General features: G+C 45.3%; 1 pseudogene; it reads left to right on the top strand.

Moving 5' to 3' along the window:
• Nucleotides 1-22,500, top strand: part of LOC135571034 (twisted gastrulation protein homolog 1-A-like) — a 46,323-nt pseudogene that overhangs the window by 11,825 nt on the left and 11,998 nt on the right.

Here is a 22,500-nt window from a genome sequence, read left to right as displayed (position 1 = left end):
GTAAGTCTCTAAGAGCTGTGAGTCTTTCTGGGTAAGTCTCTGGGTAAGTCTTTAAGAGCTGTGAGTCTTTCTGGGTAAGTCTCTGGGTAAGTCTTTAAGAGCTGTGAGTCTTTCTGGGTAAGTCTTTAAGAGCTGTGAGTCTTTCTGGGTAAGTCTCTAACAGCTGTGAGTCTTTCTGGGTAAGTCTTTAAGAGCTGTGAGTCTTTCTGGGTAAGTCTTTAAGAGCTGTGAGTCTTTCTGGGTAAGTCTTTAAGAGCTGTGGGTCTTTCTGGGTAAGTCTTTAAGAGCTGTGGGTCTTTCTGGGTAAGTCTTTAAGAGCTGTGAGTCTTTCTGGGTAAGTCTCTAAGAGCTGTGAGTCTTTCTGGGTAAGTCTCTGAAAGCTGTGAGTCTTTAACAACTTTGCACATCTGGATTGTACAATATTTGTTATTATTGTTTAAGTTCATCAATCTCTGTCAAGTTCATTGTTGATCATTGCCTGACAGCCATTTTCAAGTCTTGCCATAGATTGTCAAGCCGATTTAAGACAACTGTAACTAGGCCAAATTCAATGGCATCTTGGTAAGCAACTCCAGTGTATATTTGGCTTTGTGTTTTAGGTTATTGTCCTGCTGAAAGGTGAATTTGTCTCCCAGTGTCTGTTGGAAAGCAGACTGTACCAGGTTTTCCTCTAGGACTTTGCCTAGCCTATTCCGTTTCATTTCAACTTATAAAAAAACTCCCCAGTCCATGCCGATGACAAGCATGCCCATAACATGATGCAGCCACCACACCATACTTTTAAATATGAGTAGTGGTACTCAGTGACGTATTCAGGATGTAAGGTACATTTCTTTGCAACATTTATTGCAGTTTGACTTTATTGTGCCTTATTGCAAACAGGATGCATGTTTGGGAATATTTTTATTCTGAACATGTTTCCTTCTTTTCACAGTGTTGTGGGTCCTCCAATCACAGCCATTAAACTCTGTAACTGTTTTAAAGTCACCATTGGCCTCCTGGTGAAATCCCTGAGCGGTTTCCTTCCTCTCCGGCAACTGAGTTAGGAAGGACGCCTGTATCTTTGTAGTGACTGGGTGTATTGATACACCATCCAAAATGTAATGAATAACTTCACCATGTCCACAGGGATATTCCGTGTCTACTTTTTTTTTTTTTTACCCATCGACCAATAGGTGCCCTTCTTTGCGAGGCATTTGGAAACCTCTCTGTTCTTAGTGGTTGAACCTGTGGTTGAAATTCACTGCTCGACTGAGGGACATTACAGATAATTGTATGTGTTGGGGTACAGAGATGAGGTAGTCGTTCAAAAATCATGTTCAACACTATTATTACACACAGAGTCCATGCAACTTATTATGTGACTTGTTATGAACATTTTACTCTTGAACTTATTTAGGCTCGACATAACAAAGGGGTCGAATACTTATTGACTCAAGATATTTCAGCTTTTAACCCAAGGTCATCTTAGGTTTCATTACATACAGTCGAGAAGAACTACTGAACATAAGAGCAGCGTCAACTCACCATCAGTACGACCAAGAATATGACTTTCGCGAAGCGGATCCTGTGTTCTGCCTTTCAACCAGGACAGCCGGCGACCCCCCAAAAAAACGACTCCGTAAAAGAGGGAAACGAGGCGGTCTTCTGGTCAGACTCCGGAGACGGGCACATCGTTCACCACTCCCTAGCATTCTCCTCGCCAATGTCCAGTCTCTTGACAACAAGGTTGATGAAATCCGAGCAAGGGTAGCATTCCAGAGGGACATCAGAGACTGTAACGTTCTTTGCTTCACGGAAACATGGCTCACTGGAGAGACGCTATCGGAGACGGTGCAGCCAGCTGGTTTCTCCACGCATCGCGCCGACAGAAACAAACATCTTTCTGGTAAGAAGAGGGGCGGGGGCGTATGCTTTATGGTTAACGTGACGTGGTGTGGCCACAACAACATACAGGAACTCAAGTCCTTCTGTTCACCTGATTTAGAATTCCTCACAATCAAATGTAGACCGCATTATCTACCAAGGGAATTCTCTTCGATTATAATCACAGCCGTATATATTCCCCCCCCCCAAGCAGACACATCGATGGCTCTGAACGAACTTTATTTGACTCTTTGCAAACTGGAATCCATATATCCGGAGGCTGCATTCATTGTAGCTAGGGATTTTAACAAGGCTAATCTGAAAACAAGACTCCCTAAATTTTATCAGCAAATCGATTGCGCAACCAGGGCTGGAAAAACCTTGGATCATTGCTATTCCAACTTGCGCGACGCATATAAGGCCCTGCCCCGCCCTCCTTTCGGAAAAGCTAACCACGACTCCATTTTGTTGATCCCTGCCTACAGACAGAAACTAAAACAAGAAGCTCCCGCGCTGAGGTCTGTTCAACGCTGGTCCGACCAAGCTGATTCCACACTCCAAGACTGCTTCCATCACGTGGACTGGGATATGTTCCGTATTGCGTCAGACGACAACATTGACGAATACGCTGATTCGGTGTGCGAGTTCATTAGAACGTGCGTTGAAGATGTTGTTCCCATAGCAACGATTAAAACATTCCCAAACCAGAAACCGTGGATTGATGGCAGCATTCGCGTGAAACTGAAAGCACGAACCACTGCTTTTAATCAGGGCAAGGTGACTGGAAACATGACCGAATACAAACAGTGTAACTATTCCCTCCGCAAGGCAATCAAACAAGCTAAGCGTCAGTATAGAGACAAAGTAGAATCTCAATTCAACGGCTCAGACACAAGAGGTATGTGGCAGAGTCTACAGTCAATCACGGATTACAAAAAGAAAACCAGCACCGTCACGGACCAGGATGTCTTGCTCCCAGGCAGACTAAATAACTTTTTTGCCCGCTCTGACACTGCCCGCAACTAAAACATGCAGACTCTCCTTCACTGCAGCCGACGTGAGGAAAACATTTAAACGTGTCAACCCTCGCAAGGCTGCAGGCCCAGACGGCATCCCCAGCCGCGCCCTCAGAGCATGCGCAGACCAGCTGGCTGGTGTGTTTACGGACATATTCAATCAATCCCTATCCCAGTCTGTTGTTCCCACATGCTTCAAGAGGGCCACCATTGTTCCTGTTCCCAAGAAAGCTAAGGTAACTGAGCTAAACGACTACCGCCCTGTAGCACTCACTTCCGTCATCATGAAGTGCTTTGAGAGACTAGTCAAGGACCATATCACCTCCACCTTACCTGACACCCTAGACCCACTCCAATTTGCTTACCGCCCAAATAGGTCCACAGACGATGCAATCTCAACCACACTGCACACTGCCCTAACCCATCTGGACAAGAGGAATACCTATGTGAGAATGCTGTTCATTGACTACAGCTCGGCATTTAACACCATAGTGCCCTCCAAGCTCGTCATCAAGCTCGAGACCCTGGGTCTCGACCCCGCCCTGTGCAACTGGGTACTGGACTTCCTGACGGGCCGCCCCCCAGGTGGTGAGGGTAGGCAACAACATCTCCACCCCGCTGATCCTCAACACTGGGGCCCCACAAGGGTGCGTTCTGAGCCCTCTCCTGTACTCCCTGTTCACCCACGACTGCGTGGCCACGCACGCCTCCAACTCAATCATCAAGTTTGCGGACGACACAACAGTGGTAGGCTTGATTACCAACAACGACGAGACGGCCTACAGGGAGGAGGTGAGGGCCCTCGGAGTGTGGTGTCAGGAAAATAACCTCACACTCAACGTCAACAAAACTAAGGAGATGATTGTGGACTTCAGGAAACAGCAGAGGGAACACCCCCCTATCCACATCGATGGAACAGTAGTGGAGAGGGTAGTAAGTTTTAAGTTCCTCGGCGTACACATCACAGACAAACTGAATTGGTCCACCCACACAGACAGCATCGTGAAGAAGGCGCAGCAGCGCCTCTTCAACCTCAGGAGGCTGAAGAAATTCGGCTTGTCACCAAAAGCACTCACAACCTTCTACAGATGCACAATCAAGAGCATCCTGGCGGGCTGTATCACCGCCTGGTACGGCAACTGCTCCGCCCACAACCGTAAGGCTCTCCAGAGGGTAGTGAGGTCTGCACAACGCATCACCGGGGGCAAACTACCTGCCCTCCAGGACACCTACACCACCCGATGTCACAGGAAGGCCATAAAGATCATCAAGGACAACAACCACCCGAGCCACTGCCTGTTCACCCCGCTATCATCCAGAAGGCGAGGTCAGTACAGGTGCATCAAAGTTGGGACCGAGAGACTGAAAAACAGCTTCTATCTCAAGACCATCAGACTGTTAAACAGCCACCACTAACATTGAGTGGCTGCTGCCAACACACTGACTCAACTCCAGCCACTTTAATAATGGGAATTGATGGGAAATTATGTCAAATATATCACTAGCCACTTTAAACGATGCTACCTAATATAATGTTTACATACCCTACATTATTCATCTCATATGTATACGTATATACTGTACTCTATATCATCTACTGCATCCTTATGTAATACATGTATCACTAGCCACTTTAACTATGCCACTTTGTTTACATACTCATCTCATATGTATATACTGTACTCGATACCATCTACTGTATCTTGCCTATGCCGCTCTGTACCATCACTCATTCATATATCTTTATGTACATATTCTTTATCCCCTTACAGTTGTGTCTATAAGGTAGTAGTTTTGGAATTGTTAGCTAGATTACTTGTTGGTTATTACTGCATTGTCGGAACTAGAAGCACAAGCATTTCGCTACACTCGCACTAACATCTGCTAACCATGTGTATGTGACAAATACAATTTGATTTGATTTGACCTACATAACCTTCATAACCAGTCCTACATAATCTACATAACCAGTCCTACATAACCTACATAACCAGTCCTACATAACCTACATAACCAGTCCTACATAACCTACATAACCAGTCCTACATAACCTACATAACCAGTCCTACATAACCAGTCCTACATGTCCTACATAACCTACATAACCAGTCCTACATAACCAGTCCTACATAACCTACATAACCAGTCCTACATAACCTACATAACCAGTACTACATAACCTACATAACCAGTCCTACATAACCAGTCCTACATAACCTACATAACCAGTCCTACATAACCTACATGTCCTACATAACCAGTCCTACATAACCTACATAACCAGTCCTACATAACCTACATAACCAGTCCTACATAACCTACATAACCAGTACTACATAACCAGTCCTACATAACCTACATAACCAGTCCTACATAACCTACATAACCAGTACTACATAACCTACATAACCAGTACTACATAACCTACATAACCAGTCCTACATAACCAGTCCTACATAACCTACATAACCAGTCCTACATAACCTACATAACCAGTCCTACATAACCTACATAACAAGTACTACATAACCTACATAACCAGTCCTACATAACCTACATAACCAGTCCTACATAACCTACATAACCAAACCAGGAAAACCTCTGAGGCCAGTATATCTTGTAGCTAGTCTATTCAGTTGAGTTGATTGTGTGTGTGTGTGTGTGTGTTGCAGGAGCTGTGTCAGTGTCGTCCGTCCGATGGGAACTGTTCATGTTGTAAAGAGTGTATGCTCTGCCTGGGGACGCTGTGGGAGGAATGCTGTGACTGTGTCGGTGAGTACCATGTACAGGATGGTTTAAAGATGAGGGGTGTGTGTGTTTCTGCTGTAAGGTGTGTGTGTGTTTCTGCTGTGAGGTGTGTGTGCTGTGAGGTGTGTGTGCTGTGAGGTGTGTGTGCTGTGAGGTGTGTGTGCTGTGAGGTGTGTGTGCTGTGAGGTGTGTGTGCTGTGAGGTGTGTGTGCTGTGAGGTGTGTGTGCTGTGACTGTGTCGGTGAGTACCATGTACAGGATGGTTTAAAGATGAGGTGTGTGTGTGTTTCTGCTGTAAGGTGTGTGTGTGTTTCTGCTGTGAGGTGTGTGTGTTTCTGCTGTGAGGTGTGTGTGCTGTGAGGTGTGTGTGCTGTGAGGTGTGTGTGCTGTGAGGTGTGTGTGCTGTGAGGTGTGTGTGTTTCTGCTGTGAGGTGTGTGTGCTGTGAGGTGTGTGTGCTGTGAGGTGTGTGTGCTGTGAGGTGTGTGTGCTGTGAGGTGTGTGTGCTGTGAGGTGTGTGTGTTTCTGCTGTGAGGTGTGTGTGCTGTGAGGTGTGTGTGCTGTGAGGTGTGTGTGCTGTGAGGTGTGTGTGCTGTGAGGTGTGTGTGCTGTGAGGTGTGTGTGCTGTGAGGTGTGTGTGCTGAGGTGTGTGTGCTGTGAGGTGTGTGTGTTTCTGCTGTGAGGTGTGTGTGCTGTGAGGTGTGTGTGCTGTGAGGTGTGTGTGCTGTGAGGTGTGTGTGCTGTGAGGTGTGTGTGTTTCTGCTGTGAGGTGTGTGTGCTGTGAGGTGTGTGTGCTGTGAGGTGTGTGTGCTGTGAGGTGTGTGTGCTGTGAGGTGTGTGTGCTGTGAGGTGTGTGTGCTGTGAGGTGTGTGTTTCTGCTGTGAGGTGTGTGTTTCTGCTGTGAGGTGTGTGTTTCTGCTGTGAGGTGTGTGTGCTGTGAGGTGTGTGTGCTGTACAATATGAAAATAATTTATCTTTCGTCTTTTTGCATAATTTTCAGTCAATTCGCAAGTTGCTGAATCTCACCAGAGAAATCATCAGAGAGAGGGAAACAGCGCCCCTCTGTGTCTCAATGTGTAGCCTATGTATCTGATGCTGTGTGGACCAAAAGAGTATGACATGTTGCCGCCGTAGCATTTATTATTTTAACCTTTATTTAGGCAAGTCCGTTAAGAACAAACTCTTATTTTCAATGACAGCCTAGGAATAGTGGGTTAACTGCCTTGTTCAGGGGCAGAACGACAGATTAGTACCTTGTCAACTCAGGGATTTGATCTTGCATCCTTTCGGTTACAAGTCCAACGCTCTAAACCACTAGACTACCTGCCGCCCCATTTGATTGATTGATGCCAAACAAGCATTTGGCCTTCCTTGATAATTAAAAAATTATATTAATTAGCCAATTAGCGTAGAGCTGAGCTCAACTGTGGGGGGTCCTAGCACTGTAAAAACATCCCTTGTTTTTTGCAATCTTTAAGTTTGTTTTCAGCGTATTAAACTATGCATATATATATATTTATATAGCTTGTTGATGTGATGAGGTTTAAATGTTCCTGTTGAAATGGTGCTGGAATAGCGGCTCCTGTTATCTTTGACCTGCGGAAACCTCCGTCGTTCTAAATCACTAGTTGCTCAGTAAAAACTGTTGAAAACATGAACTTGCTTGACCGTGCTGCAGGTCATATAACCGTTTACATTACCATCCATAACCATCCACACATTACCATCCATACATTACCGTCCACACATTACCATCCATACATTACCATCCACACATTACCATCCACACATTACCATCCACACATTACCATCCACAGATTACCATCCACACATTACCATCCATACATTACCATTGCCATCCACACATTACCATCCACACATTACCATCCATACATTACCATCCACACATTACCATCCATACATTACCATCCATACATTACCATCCATCCATACATTACCACCCATACATTACCATCCATTACCATCCACATTACCATCCATACATTACCATCCATCCACATTACCATCCCATCCACACATTACCATCCATCCATACATTACAGCCCATACATTACATCCACACATTACCATCCATACCACCATCCACACATTACCGTCCACACATTACCATCCATACATTACCATCCACACATTGCCATCCACACATTACCATCCATGCATTACCATCCACACATTACCATCCACACATACATTACCATCCACACATTACCATCCACACATTACCATCCATCCATACATTACAGCCCATACATTACCATCCATACATTACCATCCACACATTACCATCCATACATTACCACCCATACATTACCATCCACACATTACCATCCACACATTACCATCCATCCATACATTACCATCCATCCATACATTACCACCCATACATTACCATCCACACATTACCATCCATACATTACCACCCATACATTACCATCCATACATTACCACCCATACATTACCATTACCACTGTTTGCTTTGCGGATTTCAGCGGACAGTTGTTGTTCTCCAGTTTTGTGATGAAACAAACACATATATATGTAGTGGAATTTACATTTACATTTAAGTCATTTAGCAGACGCTCTTATCCAGAGCGACTTACAAATTGGTGCATTCACCTTATGACATCCAGTGGAACAGCCACTTTACAATAGTGCATCTAAATCTTTTAAGGGGGGGGGGGGGTGAGAAGGATTACTTTATCCTATCCTAGGTATTCCTTAAAGAGGTGGGGTTTCAGGTGTCTCTGAAACCCTGAAGGTGGTGATTGACTCCGCTGTCCTGGCGTCGTGAGGGAGTTTGTTCCACCATTGGGGGGCCAGAGCAGCGAACAGTTTTGACTGGGCTGAGTGGGAACTGTACTTCCTCAGTGGTAGGGAGGCGAGCAGGCCAGAGGTGGATGAACGCAGTGCCCTTGTTTGGGTGTAGGGCCTGATCAGAGCTCTGAGGTACTGAGGTGCCGTTCCCCTCACAGCTCCGTAGGCAAGCACCATGGTCTTGTAGCGGATGCGAGCTTCAACTGGAAGCCAGTGGAGGGAGCGGAGGAGCGGGGTGACGTGAGAGAACTTGGGAAGGTTGAACACCAGACGGGCTGCGGCGTTCTAGATGAGTTGTAGGGGTTTAATGGCACAGGCAGGGAGCCCAGCCAACAGCGAGTTGCAGTAATCCAGACGGGAGATGACAAGTGCCTGGATTAGGACCTGCGCCGCTTCCTGTGTGAGGCAGGGTCGTACTCTGCGGATGTTGTAGAGCATGAACCTACAGGAACGGGCCACCGCCTTGATGTTAGTTGAGAACGACAGGGTGTTGTCCAGGATCACGCCAAGGTTCTTAGCGCTCTGGGAGGAGGACACAATGGAGTTGTCAACCGTGATGGCGAGATCATGGAACGGGCAGTCCTTCCCCGGGAGGAAGAGCAGCTCCGTCTTGCCGAGGTTCAGCTTGAGGTGGTGATCCGTCATCCACACTGATATGTCTGCCAGACATGCAGAGATGCGATTCGCCACCTGGTCATCAGAAGGGGGAAAGGAGAAGATTAATTTTGTGTCGTCTGCATAGCAATGATAGGAGAGACCATGTGAGGTTATGACAGAGCCAAGTGACTTGGTGTATTTATTCTGCCACTGTGTGACTGTTGTCTTTTTTGTTGTCGCGGCTGTATTGTATTTCACGGTGTGAACTAATGGGTTATAGAGCAAACAGCGCAATTATCATAACGTACACTACATGACCAACAGTATGTGGGCACCTGCACGTCGAACATCTCATTCCAAAATCATGGGTATTAATATGAGGTTGTGGCCCCCCTTTGCTGCTGTAACAGCCTCCACTCTTCTGGGAAGGTTTTCCACTAGATGTTGGAACATTGCTGCAATAACAGCCTCCACTCTTCTGGGAAGGCTTTCCACTAGATGTTGGAACATTGCTGCTATAACAGCCTCCAGTCTTCTGGGAAGGAATTCCACTAGATGTTGGAACATTACAACTATAACAGCCTCCACTCTTCTGGGAAGGCTTTCCACTAGATGTTGGAACATTGATGCTATAACAGCCTCCACTCTTCTGGGAAGGCTTTCTACTAGATGTTGGAACATTGCTGCTATAACAACCTCCACTCTTCTGGGAAGGCTTTCCACTAGATGTTGGAACATTGCCGCTATAACAGCCTCCACTCTTCTGGGAAGGCTTTCCACTAGATGTAGGAACTTTGCCGCTATAACAGCCTCCACTCTTCTGGGAAGGCTTTCCACTAGATGTTGGAACATTGCTGCTATAACAGCCTCCACTCTTCTGGGAAGGCTTTCCACTAAATGTTGGAACATTGCCGCTATAACAGCCTCCACTCTTCTGGGAAGGCTTTCCACTAGATGTTGGAACATTGCTGCTATAACAGCCTCCTCTCTTCTGGGAAGGCTTTCCACTAGATGTTGGAACATTGCTGCAGGGACTTGCTTCCATTCAGCCACAAGAGCATTAGTGAGGTCGGGAACACTGATGTTTGGCGATTAGGACTGGCTCTCAGTCCGCATTCCAATTCATCCAGAAGGTTTTCGATGGGGTTGAGGTCAGGGTTCCGTGCAGGACAGTCAAGTTCTTCCACACCGATCTAGGCAAACAATTTCTGTATGGACCTCGCTTTGTGCACGGGGCATTATCATGCTGAAACAGGAAAGGGCCTTCTCCAAACTGTTGCCATAAAGTTGGAAGCACAGATTTGTGTAGAATGTCATTGTATGCTGTAGTGTTAAGATTTCCCTTCACTGGAACTAAGGTCCCTAGCCTGAACCATGAAAAACAGCCCCAGACCATTATTCCTCATCCATCCGCATTCGGGCAGTTAGCTTTCTCCTGGGATCCGCCACACCCAGATTCGTCCGTCGGACTGCCAGATGGTGAAGCGTGATTCATCACTCCAGAGAACGTGTTTCCACTGCTCCAGAGTCCAATGATGGTGAGCTTGACAGTACTCCAGCTGACGCTTGGCATTGTTCATGGTGATCTTAGGCTTGTGTGCGGCTGCTCAACCACGGAGACTCATTTCATGAAGCTTCCGACGAACAGTTATTGTGCTGACGCTGCTTCCAGAGGCAGTTTTGAACTCGGTAGTGAGTGTTGCAACCGAGGACAGACAATTTTTACGCTCTTCAGTACTCGGCGGTCCAGTTCTGTGAGCTTGTGTGGTCTACCACTTTGCAGGCTGAGCCGTTGTTGCTCCTAAACGTTTACACTTCACAATAACAGCACTTACAGCTGACCGGGGGGCAGCTCTAGCAGGGAAGAAATTTGACGAACTGACTTCTTAGAAAGATAGCATCCTATGACAGTGCCTCGTTGAATGTCACTGAGCTTTTCAGTAAGGCCATTCTACTACCAATGTTTGTCTATGGAGATTGCATGGCTGTGTGCTCGATTTTATACACATTATTTTACCCACACACCTCCACTGCTCATAAAACAACAACAACTCAATTACAAACACTCGTTATCAGCGTGATCAGTTAGGCAGTTAGGCAAGCTGCTTTCTGCACAGGTTGGGTTTTAAAGTGTCCCTCTGAGGCGTAGTGTAGGTCTGATAGGGAGAGTGTGAAAGGCCAGACACACCAGTCAGAAGAGGCCACCGGGCCTTGGAACTAGGAAACTTCTATGGTGCCTCTACTCTGGTGTCTCTACTCTGGTGTCTACCTTGGATGTCTCTACTCTGGTGTCTCTACTCTGGTGTCTCTACTCTGGTGTCTCTACTCTGGTGTCTCTACTCTGGATGTCTCTACTCTGGTGTCTCTGGTGTCTCTACTCTGATGTCTCTACTCCGAGGTCTCCACTCTGGATGTCTCTACTCTGGTGTCTCTACTCTGATGTCTATACTCTGGTGTCTCTACTCTGGATGTCTCTACTCTGGTGTCTACTCTGGTGCCTCTACTCTGGTGTCTCTACTCTGGTGTCTCTACTCTGATGTCTATACTCTGGTGTCTCTACTCTGGATGTCTCTACTCTGGTGTCTACTCTGGTGCCTCTACTCTGGTGTCTCTACTCTGGTGCCTCTACTCTGGTGTCTATACTCTGGATGTCTCTACTCTGGTACCTCTACTCTGGTGTCTCTGGTGTCTCTACTCTGGTGTCTCTACTCTGGATGTCTCTACTCTGGTGTCTCTGGTACCTCTACTCTGGTGTCTCTACTCTGGATGTCTCTACTCTGGTGTATCTACTCTGGTGTCTCTATTCTGGTACCTCTACTCTGGTGCCTCTACTCTGGTGTCTCTACTCTGGATGTCTCTACTCTGGTACCTCTACTCTGGTGTCTCTACTCTGGTGTCTCTGGTACCTCTACTTTGGTGTCTCTACTCTGGTGTCTCTATTCTGGTACCTCTACTCTGGTGTCTCTACTCTGGTGTCTCTACTCTGGTGTCTCTACTCTGGTGTCTCTATTCTGGTACCTCTACTCTGGTGTCTCTACTCTGGTGTCTCTACTCTGGTGTCTCTATTCTGGTACCTCTACTCTGGTGTCTCTACTCTGGTGTCTCTGGTACCTCTACTTTGGTGTCTCTATTCTGGTACCTCTACTCTGGTGTCTCTACTCTGGTGTCTCTACTCTGGTGTCTCTACTCTGGTGTCTCTGGTGTCTCTACTCTGGTGTCTCTACTCTGGTGTCTCTACTCTGATGTCTCTACTCTGGTGTCTCTACTCTGGTGTCTCTGGTGTCTCTACTCTGGTGTCTCTACTCTGGTGTCTCTGGTACCTCTACTTTGGTGTCTCTATTCTGGTACCTCTACTCTGGTGTCTCTATTCTGGTACCTCTACTCTGGTGTCTCTACTCTGGTACCTCTACTCTGGTGTCTCTATTCTGGTACCTCTACTCTGGTGTCTCTATTCTGGTACCTCTACTCTGGTATCTCTACTCTGGTGTCTCTGGTGTCTCTACTCTGGTATCTCTACTCTGGTGTCTCTGGTGTCTCTACTCTGGTGTTTCTATTCTGGTACCTCTATTCTGGTGTCTCTATTCTGGTACCTCTACTCTGGTATCTCTACTCTGGTGTCTCTACTCTGGTACCTCTTCTCTGGTGTCTCTACTCTGGTGTCTCTGGTGTCTCTACTCTGGTGTCTCTACTCTGGTACCTCTACTCTGGTGTCTCTACTCTGGTGTCTCTACTCTGGTACCTCTACTCTGGTATCTCTACTCTGGTGTCTCTACTCTGGTACCTCTACTTCAACACAACTACTCTGGTGTCTCTACTCTGGTGTCTCTACTCTGGTGTCTCTACTCTGGTACCTCTACTCTGGTGTCTCTACTCTGGTACCTCTACTCTGGTGTCTCTACTCTGGTGTCTCTACTCTGGTGTCTCTACTCTGGTGTCTCTACTCTGGTACCTCTACTCTGGTGTCTCTACTCTGGTACCTCTACTCTGGTACCTCTACTCTGGTGTCTCTACTCTGGTGTCTCTACTCTGGTGTCTCTGGTGTCTCTACTCTGGTGTCTCTACTCTGGTGTCTCTGGTGTCTCGTCTCTGGTGTCTCTGGTGTCTCTACTCTGGTACCTCTACTCTGGTATCTCTACTCTGGTGTCTCTACTTTGGTACCTCTACTCTGGTGTCTCTACTCTGGTGTCTCTGGTGTCTCTACTCTGGTGTCTCTACTCTGGTGTCTCTGGTGTCTCTACTCTGGTGTCTCTGGTGTCTCTACTCTGGTACGTCTACTCTGGTATCTCTACTCTGGTGTCTCTACTCTGGTGTCTCTACTCTGGTGTCTCTACTCTGGTGTCTCTACTCTGGTGTCTCTGGTGTCTCTACTCTGGTACCTCTACTCTGGTATCTCTACTCTGGTGTCTCTACTCTGGTACCTCTACTCTGGTATCTCTACTCTGGTGTCTCTACTCTGGTGTCTCTACTCTGGTGTCTCTACTCTGGAGGCCCCTTCAACACAACACTGTAGGCTCCTTCAACACAACACTGTAGGCTCCTTCAACACAACACTGTAGGATCAAATCAAATTTATTTATATAGCCCTTCTTACATCAGCTGATATCTCAAAGTGCTGTACAGAAACCCAGCCTAAAACCCCAAACAGCAAGCAATGCAGGTGTAGAAGCACGGTGGCTAGGAAAAACTCCCTAGAAAGGCCAAAACCTAGGAAGAAACCTAGAGAGGAACCAGGCTATGAGGGGTGGCCAGTCCTCTTCTGGCTGTGCCGGGTGGAGATTATAACAGAACATGGCCAAGATGTTCAAATGTTCATAAATGACCAGCATGGTCAAATAATAATAATCACAGTAGTTGTCGAGGGTGCAGCAAGTTAGCACCTCAGGAGTAAATGTCAGTTGACTTTTCATAGCCGACCATTAAGAGTATTTCTACCCCTCCTGCTGTCTCTAGAGAGTTGAAAATAGCAGGTCTGGGACAGGTAGCACGTCCGGTGAACAGGTCAGGGTTACGTAGCCGCAGGCAGAACAGTTGAAACTGGAGCAACAGCACGGCCAGGTGGACTGGGGACAACAAGGAGTCATCATGCCAGGTAGTCCTGAGGCTCATGTCCTCCTCCGAGAGAAAGAAAGAGAGAATTAGAGAGAGCATACTTAAATTCACACAGGACACCGGATAAGACAGAAGAAGTACTCCAGATATAACAGACTGACCCTAGCCTCCCGACACATAAACTACTGCAGCATAAATACTGGAGGCTGAGACAGGAGGGGTCAGGAGACACTGTGGCCCCATCCGAGGACACCCCCGGACAGGGCCAAACAGGAAGGATATAACCCCACCCACTTTGCCAAAGCACAGCCCCCATACCACTAGAGGGTTATCTTCAACCACCAACTTACCATCCTGAGACAAGGCCGAGTATAGCCCACAAAGATCTCCGCCACGGCACAACCCAAGGGGGGGGGGGGGGCAACCCAGACAGAAAGATCACGTCAGTGACTCAACCCACTCAAGTGACGCACCTCCTAGGGACGGCATGGAAGAGCACCAGTAAGCCAGTGACTCATCCCCTGTAATAGGGTTAGAGGCAGAGGATCACAGTGGAGAGAGGGGAACCGGCCAGGCAGAGACAGCAAGGGCGATTCGTTGCTCCAGAGCCTTTCCGTTCACCTTCACACTCCTGGGCCAGTCTACACTCAATCATATGACCCACTGAAGAGATGAGTCTTCAGTAAAGACTTAAAGGTTGAGACCGAGTCTGTGTCTCTGACATGGGTAGACAGACCATGCCATAAAAATTGAGCTCTTTAGGAGAAAGCACTGCCTCCAGCTGTTTGCTTAGAAATTCTAGGGACAATTAGGAGGCCTGCGTCTTGTGACTGTAGCGTACGTGTAGGTATGTACAGCAGGACCAAATCGGAAAGATAGGTAGGAGCAAGCCCATGTAATGCTTTGTAGGTGAGCAGTAAAACCTTGAAATCAGCCCTTGCCTTAACAGGAAGCCAGTGTAGGGAGGCTAGCACTGGACTAATATGATCAAATGTTTTGGTTCTAGTCAGGATTCTAGCAGCCGTATTTAGCACTAACTGAAGTTTATTTAGTGCTTTATCTGGGTAGCCGGAAAGTAGAGCATTGCAGTAGTCTAACCTAGAAGTGACAAAAGCATGGATTAATTTTTCTGCATCGTTTTTGGACAGAAAGTTTCTGATTTTTTCTATGTTACGTAGATGGAAAAAAGCTGTCCTTGAAACAGTCTTGAAAAGAGTGTCCAGAGTAACACAGAGGTCCTTCACAGTTTTATTTGAGACGACTGTACAGCCGTCAAGATTAATTGTGAGATTCAACAGAAGAACTCTTTGTTTCTTGGGACCTAGAACAAGCATCTCTGTTTTGTCCGAGTTTAAAAGTAGAAAGTTTGCAGCCATCCACTTCCTTATGTCTGAAACACATGCTTCTAGCGAGGGCAATTTTGGGGCTTCACCATGTTTCATTGAAATGTACAGCTGTGTGTCATCCGCATAGCAGTGAAAGTTAACAATGTGTTTTCGAATGACATCCCCAAGAGGTAAAATATATAGTGAAAACAATAGTGGTCCTAAAACGGAACCTTGAGGAACACCGAAATGTACAGTTGATTTGTCAGAGGACAAACCATTCACAGAGACAAACTGATGTCTTTCCGACAGATAAGATCTATACCAGGCCAGAACTTGTCCGTGTAGACCAATTTGGGTTTCCAATCTCTCCAAAAGAATGTGGTGATCGATGGTATCAAAAGCAGCACTAAGGTCTAGGAGCACGAGGACAGATGCAGAGCCTCGGTCTGATGCCATTAAAAGGTAATTTACCACCTTCACAAGTGCCGTCTCAGTGCTATGATGGGGTCTAAAACCAGACTGAAGCATTTCGTATACATTGTTTGTCTTCAGGAAGGCAGTGAGTTGCTGCGCAACAGCTTTTTCCCCCCAAAATTGAGAGGAATGGAAGATTTGATATAGGCCAATTTAGTTTTTAAAAATATTTTCTGGGTCAAGGTTTGACTTTTTCAAGAGAGGCTTTATTACTGCCACTTTTAGTGAGTTTGGTACACATCCAGTGGATAGAGAGCCGTTTATTATGTTCAACATAGGAGGGCCAAGCACAGGAAGCAGCTCTTTTAGTAGTTTAGTTGGAATAGGGTCCAGTATGCAGCTTGAAGGTTTAAAGGCCATGATTATTTTCCTCATTGTGTCAAGAGATATAGTACTAAAACACTTGTCTCCCTTGATCCTAGGTCCTGACAGTGTTGTGCAGACTCAGGACAACTGAGGTTTGGAGGAATACGCAGATTTAAAGAGGAGTTCGTAATTTGCTTTCTAATGATCATGATCTTTTCCTCAAAGAAGTTCATGAATTTATTACTGCTGAAGTGAAAGCCATCCTCTCTTGGGGAATGCTGCTTTTTAGTTAGCTTTGCGACAGTATCAAAAATACATTTAGGATTGTTCTTATTTTCCTCAATTGGAAAAATAGGATGATTCGAGCAGCAGTGAGGACTCTTCGATACTGCACGGTACGGTCTTTCCAACCTAGTCGGAAGACTTCCAGTTTGGTGTGGCAGCATTTCCATTCCAATTGTCTGGAAGCTTGCTTCAGGGCTCAGGTATTTTCCGGATACCAGGGAGCAAGTTTCTTATGACAAATGTTTTTAGTTTTTAGGGGTGCAACTGCATCTAGGGTATTGCGCAAGGTTAAATTGAATTCCTCAGTTAGGTGGTTAACTGGTTTTTGTCCTCTGACGTCCTTGGGTAGGCAGAGGGAGTCTGGAAGGGCATCAAGGAATCTTTGTGATGTCTGAGAATTTATAGCAAGACTTTTGATGATCCTTGGTTGGGGTCTGAGCAGATTATTTGTTGCGATTGCAAACGTAATAAAATGGTGGTCCGATAGTCCAGGATTATGAGGTAAAACATTAAGATCCACAACATTTATTCCATGGGACAAAACTAGGTCCAAAGTATGACTGTGGCAGTGAGTGGGTCCAGAGACATGTTGGAAAAACCCCACTGAGTCGATGACGGCTCCGAAAGCCTTTTGGAGTGGGTCTGTGGACTTTTCCATGTGAATATTAAAATCACCAAAAATGTGAATATTATCTGCCATGACTACAAGGTCTGATAGGAATTCAGTGAACTCAATGAGGAACGCTGTATATGACCCAGGAGGCCTGTAAACGGTAGCTATAAAAAGTGATTGAGTAGGCTGCATAGATTTCATGACTAGAAGCTCAAAAGACAAAAACATATATATTTTTAAATTTAAATTTGCTATCGTAAATCGTGCATCCTTTGCGGGATGCACGGGGGATATGGTCACTAGTGTAACCAGGAGGTGAGGCCTCATTTAAACACAGGAAATTCATCAGGCTTAAGCCATGTTTCAGTCAGGCCAATCACATCACGATTATGGTCAGTTGTTAGTTCATTGACTATAACTGCCTTTGAAGTGAGGGATCTAACATTAAGTAGCCCTATTTTGAGATGTGAGGTATCACGATCTCTTTCAATAATGACAGGAATGGAGGTGGTCTTTATCCTAATGAGATTGCTAAGGCGAACACCGCCATGTTTAGTTTTGCCCAACCTAGATCGAGGCCCAGACACGGTCTCAATGGGGATAGCTGAGCTGACGACACTGACTGTGCTAGTGGCAGACTCCACTATGCTGGCAGGCTGGCTAACAGGGTCCTTCAACACAACACTGTAGGCTCCTTCAACACGGTAGGCTCCTTCAACACTGTAGGCTCCTTCAACACTGTAGGCTCCTTCAACACAACACTGTAGGCTCCTTCAACACTGTAGGCTCCTTCAACACAACAATGTAGGCTCCTTCAACACTGTAGGCTCCTTCAACACTGTAGGATCCTTCAACACAACACTGTAGGCTCCTTCAACACAACACTGTAGGCTCCTTCAACACTGTAGGCCTCTTCAACACAACACTGTAGGCTCCTTCAACACTGTAGGCTCCTTCAACACAACACTGTAGGCTCCTTCAACACAACACTGTAGGCTCCTTCAACACAACACTGTAGGCTCCTTCAACACTGTAGGCTTCTTCAACACAACACTGTAGGCTCCTTCAACACAACATTGTAGGCTCCTTCAACACAACACTGCAGGCTCATTCAACACAACACTGTAGGCTCCTTCAACACAACACTGTAGGCTCCTTCAACACAACACTGTAGGCTCCTTCAACACAACACTGTAGGCTCCTTCAACACAACACTGTACTCTACTTCAACACTGTAGGGTCCTTCAACACTGTAGGTTCCTTCAACACTGTAGGCTCCTTCAACACAACACTGTAGGCTACTTCAACACTGTAGATTACTTCAACACAACACTGTAGGCTACTTCAACACAACACTGTAGGCTCCTTCAACACTGTAGGCTCCTTCAACACTGTAGGCTCCTTCAACACTGTAGGCTCCTTCAACACAACACTGTAGTCTCCTTCAACACTGTAGGATCCTTCAACACAACACTGTAGGCTCCTTCAACACAACACTGTAGGTTCCTTCAACACAACACTGTAGGGTCCTTCAACACTGTAGGCTACTTCAACACTGTAGGCTACTTCAACACTGTAGGCTCCTTCAACACTGTAGGCTCCTTCAACACTGTAGGCTACTTCAACACTGTAGGCTACTTCAACACAACACTGTAGGCTACTTCAACACTGTAGGCTCCTTCAACACTGTAGGCTACTTCAACACAACACTGTAGGCTCCTTCAACACTGTAGGCTCCTTCAACACTGTAGACTACTTCAACACTGTAGGCTACTTCAACACAACCCTGTAGGCTACTTCAACACTGTAGGCTCCTTCAACACTGTAGGATCCTTCAACACAACACTGTAGGCTCCTTCAACACAACACTGTAGGCTCGTTCAACACAACACTGTAGGCTCCTTCAACACAACACTGTAGGCTCCTTCAACACTGTAGGCTACTTCAACACTGTAGGCTACTTCAACACTGTAGGCTCCTTCAACACAACACTGTAGGCTCCTTCAACACTGTAGGCTCCTTCAACACTGTAGGCTCCTTCAACACAACACTGTAGGATCCTTCAACACAACACTGTAGTCTCCTTCAACACAACACTGTAGGCTCCTTCAACACAACACTGTAGGCTCCTTCAACACTGTAGGCTCCTTCAACACTGTAGGCTACTTCAACACTGTAGGTTCCTTCAACACTGTAGGCTCCTTCAACACTGTAGGCTCCTTCAACACTGTACGCTCCTTCAACACTGTAGGCCCCTTCAACACTGTAGGGTCCTTCAACACTGTAGGCTCCTTCAACACTGTAGGCTACTTCAACACAACACTGTAGGCTCCTTCAACACTGTAGGCTCCTTCAACACTGTAGGCTCCTTCAACACTGTAGGCTACTTCAACACTGTAGGCTACTTCAACACAACACTGTAGGCTACTTCAACACTGTAGGCTACTTCAACACTGTAGGCTCCTTCAACACTGTAGGCTACTTCAACACAACACTGTAGGCTCCTTCAACACTGTAGGCTCCTTCAACACTGTAGACTACTTCAACACTGTAGGCTACTTCAACACAACACTGTAGGCTACTTCAACACTGTAGGCTACTTCAACACTGTAGACTACTTCAACACTGTAGGATACTTCAGTAGACTACTTCAACACTGTAGACTACTTCAACACTGTAGGATACTTCAGTAGACTACTTCAACACTGTAGGATACTTCAGTAGACTACTTCAACACTGTAGGATACTTCAGTAGACTACTTCAACACTGTAGGCTACTTCAACACAGTAGGCTACTTCAACACTGTAGGCTACTTCAACACTGTAGGTTCCTTCAACACTGTAGGCTCCTTCAACACTGTAGGCTACTTCAACACTGTAGGCTACTTCAACACTGTAGGTTCCTTCAACACTGTAGGCTCTTTCAACACTGTAGGCTCCTTCAACACTGTAGGCCCCTTCAACACTGTAGGCCACTTCAACACTGTAGGCCATTTCAACACTGTAGGCTCCTTCAACACTGTAGGCTTCTTCAACACTGTAGGCTACTTCAACACTGTAGGCTCCTTCAACACTGTAGGCTCCTTCAACACTGTGTAGCTCAACAACATCTGAATGCATATCCATGAAGCTGATTGGTTCATTTGTTTTGAAGAACGATCACAGACGATTGGATGCGGTGTTGTTTTGTCTTACAGTATTATGTTGTGTTATGTAGAATGCTGTGACCGTAATGTGCTCTTGCAGACATTAGTTGAGCTTTAATCACATTTTACTAAACGACAACCATTGCCCTCAGTAGCCTGCTCTCTGTGTGTAATGTAGAGAATACGCATTGTATCATTGTATCATGGTATCATTGTATCATTTTACTAAACGACAACCATTGCCCTCAGTAGCCTGCTCTCTGTGTGTAATGTAGAGAATACGCATTGTATCATTGTATCATGGTATCATTGTATCATTTTACTAAACGACAACCATTGCCCTCAGTAGCCTGCTCTCTGTGTGTAATGTAGAGAATACGCATTGTATCATTGTATCATGGTATCATTGTATCATTTTACTAAACGACAACCATTGCCCTCAGTAGCCTGCTCTCTGTGTGTAATGTAGAGAATACGCATTGTATCATTGTATCATGGTATCATTGTGTCATTGTATCATTGTGTCATTGTATCATTGTATCATTGTATCATTGTATCATTGTGTCATTGTATCATTGTATCATTGTATCATTGTATCATTTTACTAAACGACAACCATTGCCCTCAGTAGCCTGCTCTCTGTGTGTAATGTAGAGAATACGCATTGTATCATTGTATCATGGTATCATTGTATCATTGTGTCATTGTGTCATTGTATCATTGTATCATTGTATCATTGTATCATTTTACTAAACGACAACCATTGCCCTCAGTAGCCTGCTCTCTGTGTGTAATGTAGAGAATACGCATTGTATCATTGTATCATTGTATCATTGTATCATTGTGTCATTGTATCATTGTGTCATTGTATCATTGTATCATTGTATCATTGTATCATTGTGTCATTGTATCATTGTATCATTGTATCATTGTATCATTTTACTAAACGACAACCATTGCCCTCAGTAGCCTGCTCTCTGTGTGTAATGTAGAGAATACGCATTGTATCATTGTATCATGGTATCATTGTATCATTGTGTCATTGTGTCATTGTATCATTGTATCATTGTATCATTTTACTAAACGACAACCATTGCCCTCAGTAGCCTGCTCTCTGTGTGTAATGTAGAGAATACGCATTGTATCATTGTATCATGGTATCATTGTATCATGGTGTCATTGTATCATTGTATCATTGTATCATTGTATCATTGTATCATTGTATCATTGTATCATGGTATCATTGTATCATGGTATCATTGTATCATGGTATCATGGTATCATTGTATCATGGTATCATGGTATCATTGTATCATTGTATCATGGTATCATGGTATCATTGTATCATGGTATCATTGTATCATTGTATCATTGTATCATTGTATCATGGTATCATTGTATCATTGTATCATGGTATCATGGTATCATTGTATCATTGTATCATTGTATCATTGTATCATGGTATCATTGTATCATTGTATCATGGTATCATGGTATCATTGTATCATCTGCACATGAGCAGAAGTTTCAGGAAGCCCCAGATTGTTTAGTGTGGTGGACTAAATATCCCGATAAAGTCCGATCCAAAGCCACTCTGATAAAGTAAACTAGATATACTGCCATGTACTCCCATAGAGAGCTGTTTTACTGCCATATACTCCCATAGAGAGCTGTTTTACTGCCATATACTCCCATAGAGAGCTGTTTTACTGCCATATACTCCCATAGAGAGCTGTTTTACTGCCATATACTCCCATAGAGAGCTGTTTTACTGCCATATACTCCCATAGAGAGCTGTTTTGTCTTTTGCCACCAGATATATATTACTGTATGTGTTGACAGCCCAGCAGATATATATTACTGTATGTGTTGACAGCCCAGCAGATATATATTACTGTATGTGTTGACAGCCCAGCAGATATATATTACTGTATGTGTTGACAGCCCAGCAGATATATATTACTGTATGTGTTGACAGCCCAGCAGATATATATTACTGTATGTGTTGACAGCCCAGCAGATATATATTACTGTATGTGTTGACAGCCCACCAGACATATATTACTGTATGTGTTGACAGCCCAGCAGATATATATTACTGTATGTGTTGACAGCCCAGCAGATATATATTACTGTATGTGTTGACAGCCCAGCAGATATATATTACTGTATGTGTTGACAGCCCAGCAGATATATATTACTGTATGTGTTGACAGCCCAGCAGATATATATTACTGTA

The sequence above is a fragment of the Oncorhynchus nerka genome, unplaced genomic scaffold (genome assembly GCF_034236695.1).
Source record: "Oncorhynchus nerka isolate Pitt River unplaced genomic scaffold, Oner_Uvic_2.0 unplaced_scaffold_835, whole genome shotgun sequence".
NCBI lineage: Eukaryota > Metazoa > Chordata > Actinopteri > Salmoniformes > Salmonidae > Oncorhynchus > Oncorhynchus nerka.
Note: the sequence above shows the minus strand (reverse complement) of the source record. Positions and strands in the feature narration are given on the sequence as shown.